We start from the raw sequence: 6000 nt of genomic DNA on the forward strand, positions 1-6000 counted from the left end.
CATTTTGGTGTTAAGTTTTATGCCTTAATGCACAAAGACAAGAATTTGGCTCAGATTTCTGAATGCATTCAAAATCTTGCTTGATTTATTTTGGTCATGCTTGATTTCGCTCTCCTACAATTAAGTTTTCGGTAGAAATTTATATGTAATCTGCAAAAACTTCCTGGACAGTTTTCAGAATGTTTTATTTCTGTTTTGTTCAATGATGTTTGCATGTTTTGCAGAGTGGATTAATCATGACAGAAAATAACCCAAAGGGATCATTTAAAGAATAATTTAATGCGGTTATTGCTGAGAATAGTTCAACTCAAACCAATGTGTTTTCCTGATTTCAAGGATTAACTTTTTTATACGTGACTAAAGTCCAACGCCGCAACAGAAAGTGCAATAAAGCAAGAGATGAAAAACAAAACACTCCCCAGGAGCCCGACCTCCATTCTAGACTCCTATAAAAGCCCACCTGGTTGCCATTTTTGACTCCCTGTGTTGTTCTGCTCCACCTTTGCCTCTCTCCATCTTTTATAGGTGGGGGGTGTGCCAGCCTTGGAGCTGGCATTTATTCTCACCCAGCCTTTCCTACACAAACGTTTTGCCCATCTCATCAACGCCTCATAACTCATTCAAACAGTGGAGAACATCTCATTTTGCATGATTCGACCCTTTGAATTTTAACTCTCCCACTGTCCTAATGGGTGTGACCCCGCGAGGAAAGTTGACCACTGAGCAAGGTTGATGGTTTGTCCCTTGAGGTCCACGTGGCAGGGGTGAGGAGTGAGCAGCACCTCACCCCTGCCACGTAGACCTCAAGGAATAAACCATCAGTCCTGCTCAGTGGTCAACTTTCCTCGCGGGGTCACACCCATTAGGACAGTAGGAGGGTTAAGAAAACATTTGAGATCATGTGACATCAACCGATGAGTGAAAAAGTAAAACAAACAACATAAACCTTTTTACGACATCAGGCCAAAATAAATCTTATGTTGGATCAGAACAAAATTTGATCTTTTTTCCACCATTTATATCCTTTTTCTACCATTTAACCACTTCTTCTAGCTCTGCTTATACCATTTTCTACGAGTGAAAAAACTTACCGTGTCGAAGGTTTCCTATCTATCCTCAAAGGGGAGTGAAATAATGAACAGAGTTGTAGAGTACCTGTGTTCATTTGTGTTGCTACAGATTCAGTGGAATTAATAGAAAAAATAAACCCAGCACGTGCTTCGTTGTTACAAGGCTGTTCTTAAGTTTCTAAGATGACATGAACTGAAAATGTCATTTTTCTATTTGCTTTTAAAAACTTTAAAAAAAGAACACTTACTGTCGTTCAGATTTCTATCATCCATTCGACCTTGAGATTTTCCAGGAAGATGCACATTAACCCAGATGATTGAATTTGACGGGAGATTTCAATCGAAGGTTTTAGAGCAGAACTAGTCATTCATGAATGTTCTGCCACGTACCCATCTCTGGGTTGTGAGGGCAACAGAAAGCAACAGACCACGTGCTCCCACATCCAAAGGGTCGCCGGGGCATTTGCTCCAAGGTCTCTTTTCATGGAATATGCCTGAAAAACCATTCCATGGAAGACAGAATGTAAACAAAAGCAATATCCTTACCATTTCAATGCAGAGGAGCAGAAACTCTGCTCTAAGATTTTCACTGTATTGTAAAGGGTGAGTCCAGACACTCTGGAGGAAGTTCATCTCAAGGTCTTCTTTCAGTCATCATCCAAAACCACAAGTAAAGGTTAGGAAATTAGTAAATTAACAGCTTTGCCTTTTGACTTAGCACTGTCCACTGCGAACGCTCCGTACAGCGTCTTCATCACTGCAGACGAGTGCTCCAATCTGCCTGTCAGTTTTCTGCTCCGTCCTACCCTCAGCTGTGAACAAGACCATGAGCTCTTTGAATTCATCCCTCTGGACACGGGAGTGAGCGATCCACATTTTTTTCTGTCTGACGAGGCTGGTTTAAGGGTGCTGAACCCTTCCAGCAGCAAACCATCCCAGTGGCTGCAGAAAGGCCAATACGACATTATCTGCAGAAATCAGTGATGGAAGCTTTGATTCCATCTATCCTTGAGCAACCTTGTCAGACTAAAACAGAGCTTCTGTATTCTTCATTGTGACCACGTCAGACATTTTACCAGGGTTTAATTTTTGAGAATAAAAGCAAAAATCTTTATTTCATTCCACTTTATCTTAGAAAATAACTTTTTTATTGGATTGATAAAAACACATTCATGCACAGGGGTTGAAGTACTTATACACCCCTTCAAATATTAATCTTAAGCTGTCAATAGTTGTGTTTCTCTGGCAGCTCCATTAAACATGCTCGTGTAGATTTCCTGGAGTAATTAACACGTTGTTCCAAAAAGACACACTTCTGTTCTTTTGTGTGTTAACAGCTAAACCAGAACTATTCTCACCTTGTTCTTTCATTATTTGGGGAATAGGTCGAAATCTCAGCAGCTTCCTTGACGGTCTTTGCAAAGCTCACCCCATTAAAAATGGAAAACCTTTTGGGTTTTAAGTGTTGTTGGACTAAGCAGGCAGCTGCAAGCTTTTCCAACATTTTGACCTCCATACATTTTACATGAATGTGTCACATTTTCTTAAATGAAACAGCCTCATGTCCAATTCATCCCACATATGGGAAGTGTAAATTATTAACAAAATGAATGCAGAAAATGTAACAGTTTCACAGGATTGGGACAGGTAACTTGAGTACTTGAAGCAGATGTGTATTAAAAGCACAAAAATGAAACATTAATAGGTAAGAAGCGAGTGCCTTGAGGATATTCCGATGGTTCCAGGGAATTGTCTTATCAAAATAAGAAAAAATTGCATGGATTTTCCACTTTACTGAACACCGAAAAGTCAGATAACAGAGGATGTTGAGACATTTGGCAAGCAGCAGAGGGCCGTGCTGTTTTTGACCCACAACATATTCCATTTTCATGTTTGGAACACTTTCCTCATCACATGGGTCAGAAATAGGGATGTGTGTTGGTGAAATTCTGGCAATATGATACGTACCGCGATACAGGGGAGGCGATTTGATATATTGCGATACATTTAGCCAGACGATATTAGCCATTTATTTAGACTGAATTTATTGTAGGAAATTTCAATAAACAGTCCAAACTGATACATAACATGTTTAACATGAGGTATCTGAACCATAATAGAGGGATTTACATTTCAATGGTGAAAACGAAACCTATTGCACACTGCTGCCAACTAGCCGTTGGCGTTTGAATTGCTACAAAAGAAAAGAAAGTACCCAAATCTTTGCATGTAAATTTTTCCAATTTTTCGATACACCGTTTTTAAATATCAATATAATATAGCAGGAAACAAAAATCACAATATTTTGCCATATCCATATTTTCTTACATCCCTAGTCAGAAATGGTCTTTATTAGTTAATTTTCTACCCTTGTAATTTCATTTATACAACAGATAGTTGTTAGCATTAAGATAGAAATATAGATATAGTCATGTTAGACTTTTAATATAACTAATAAGGGTCTATTATACTTTAATTAAAGGCAAGACTGAGTCAAATCTGACCAGCTTTTTGCCAAATAGTGAGCCAAACCTATATATTACATCTACATGGGGCGACGGTGGCACAGGAGTTAAGTGCTCGCCCCGTAATCGGAAGGTTGCGGGTTTGAGCCCCGCTCAGTCTGTCGCTGTCGTTGTGTCCTTGGGCAAGACACTTAACCCACGTTGCCTGCTGGTGGTGGTCGGAGGGACTGGTGGCGCCAGTGCTCGGCAGCCTCGCCTCTGTCACTGCGCCACAGGGCAGCTGTGGCTACATTGTAGCTCATCTCCACCAGTTTGTGAATGTGTGTGTGTGAATGGATGAATGACTGATTGTGTTGTAAAGTGCCTTGGGGGGTTCCAGGACTCTAGAAGGCGCTATATCAAATACAGGCCATTTACCATTTTACCATTTTACATTTGCTATAATCAACACTTGAGACTAAGTTACCACCTTGTAAGCATGATGGGCATTTAGAAACATAATTTTTTAGCATACTTTATTGTACATTATGCCTGCATATTATTCACAAGTGTTGGTGCAGTGAAACTATTTCTTATGCTTATTAAAATTTGGAAATGCCCAAAAGGAGTCTTATTGTAAAATGTTAAACATGTCACCTTTTATTATTGATCAATAAAGGTTTGTAACCGTAGGACAGCTTACAATAAACAGTGCTGGCATTTCTCAATTCTAAACAAGCCTTGTAAAATGTATGGTTCCACTTTACAATAAGACACATTTATAAATGTTTATGAACAGATTGGACTGGCCATTTTAGTCTATTACTCTCCTTTAATTAATGCATAAAGTTAAAGTCATCATCACGCAAATTACATCTCTGTATTTGACCAATTTCCGCCAGGAGTAGTGAGCAGCAGCAGTGGCTGCACTTGGGAACTATTTAGTGGTTTAATACTATACTATATAAGATTTGTGAAGGGAATCATTTAAAAGGGAATATATAGAATAAAACCATGCAACGGAACATACAAGTAGTCTTTCAGCTTTGGATTTTGAGGTGTTAAAACTAAATAAATGCAAAACATTTGACAGCATAGATAGAAGTTAGGATCCATTTCTCATGTGAATTTTACACAATTCAATAAATGCCAATCTTATTGGTATTTTATAAAATTATATGAATTTCACAAACTTTCTTTTGCGTTTACTTTACAGAGCTAAATATTAATAAGCTACAGTGCTTTATTGTCTTAAATCTCACAAGAAAAATATAAGATTGAAATAAAAAGCATGAAGCAAATACCAAAAGTTGTGTGGAGTGACATATCACTTTTTTTTTGTGGGAAAATATTAAAAAACAACAGAAAGTTCTCTAGTCTGTTTTTGAGAAAGAACCAAGTTGGTAATTCCTGAAAGCTCGGAGGCTTCTCAGCCGATACTTCCCTCCTTCCCGAATAAATAACTCTGCAGCTGAAATAAGCATGAAGCCGCTGAAGTGTGGACAGATCAAATCTGACGTAGCGCTACTGTTTTGACTGAAAAGGCGGGCACTGTATCAGCAATATCGGAGGTGATCTCACACTGGAGAATTACTTCGGACTCAAAAAAATAAAAAAATTACAAGACTCATCACAGCTTCAGAGCATTCAGCTTGCAACCGTACCACCAATCACCCATGAGAGATTTTGTCTTGTCATGTCAGATTAGATAAATCCTCCACACTTATTGTGATTTTCTGTTTTTACTTATTTGGTTGTTTATTCCTGGGAGTCCTGGAGGGTGTTCAATCTATACAAGTCCTGGAGGTTCGCTCAATCTATACATGTTTTGTGGATTTGGTGTACTCCAGGAGTATGGGGTACCAGGCCCTCTGATGTGTGCTGTTAGGTCCCTGTATGACCGGTGCCAGAGCTTGGTCCGCATTGCCGGCAGTAAGTCGGGCTCGTTTCTGGTGACAGTCCGCCAAGGGTGCCCTTTGTCACCAATTCAGTTCATAACTTTTATGGACAGGATTTCTAAGTGCAGCCAAGGTGTTGAGCGGATCTGTTTCGGTGGCCGAAGGATCAGGTCTCTGCTTTTTGCAGATGATGTGATCCTTTGGCTTCATCCGATCTCGATCTCCGCCTCTCACTGGATCAGTTTGCAGCCGAGTGTGAAGCAGCTGGGGTGAGAATCAACTCCTCTAAATCAGAGACCATGGTCTTAAATCGGAAAAGGGTAGAATGCCTTCTCCAGGTCAGGGATGAGGTCCTGCCCCAAGTGGAGGAGTTTAAGTATATCTGGGTGTTGTTCACGAGGGAGGGGAAGATGGAGCGGATGATTGGTGCTGCGTCTGCAGTGATGCGGGTGTTATACCGGTCTGCCGTGGTAAAAAGAGAGCTGAGCCGGAACGCGAAGCTCTCAGTTTACCGGTAGATCTACGTTCCCTCGCCTATCGTCACAATCTTTGAGTAGAGACTGAAAGAATGAGATTGTAGACAGAAGC

This window comes from Nothobranchius furzeri, chromosome 12, assembly GCF_043380555.1.
Source record: "Nothobranchius furzeri strain GRZ-AD chromosome 12, NfurGRZ-RIMD1, whole genome shotgun sequence".
In the NCBI taxonomy this organism is placed as follows: Eukaryota; Metazoa; Chordata; class Actinopteri; order Cyprinodontiformes; family Nothobranchiidae; genus Nothobranchius; species Nothobranchius furzeri.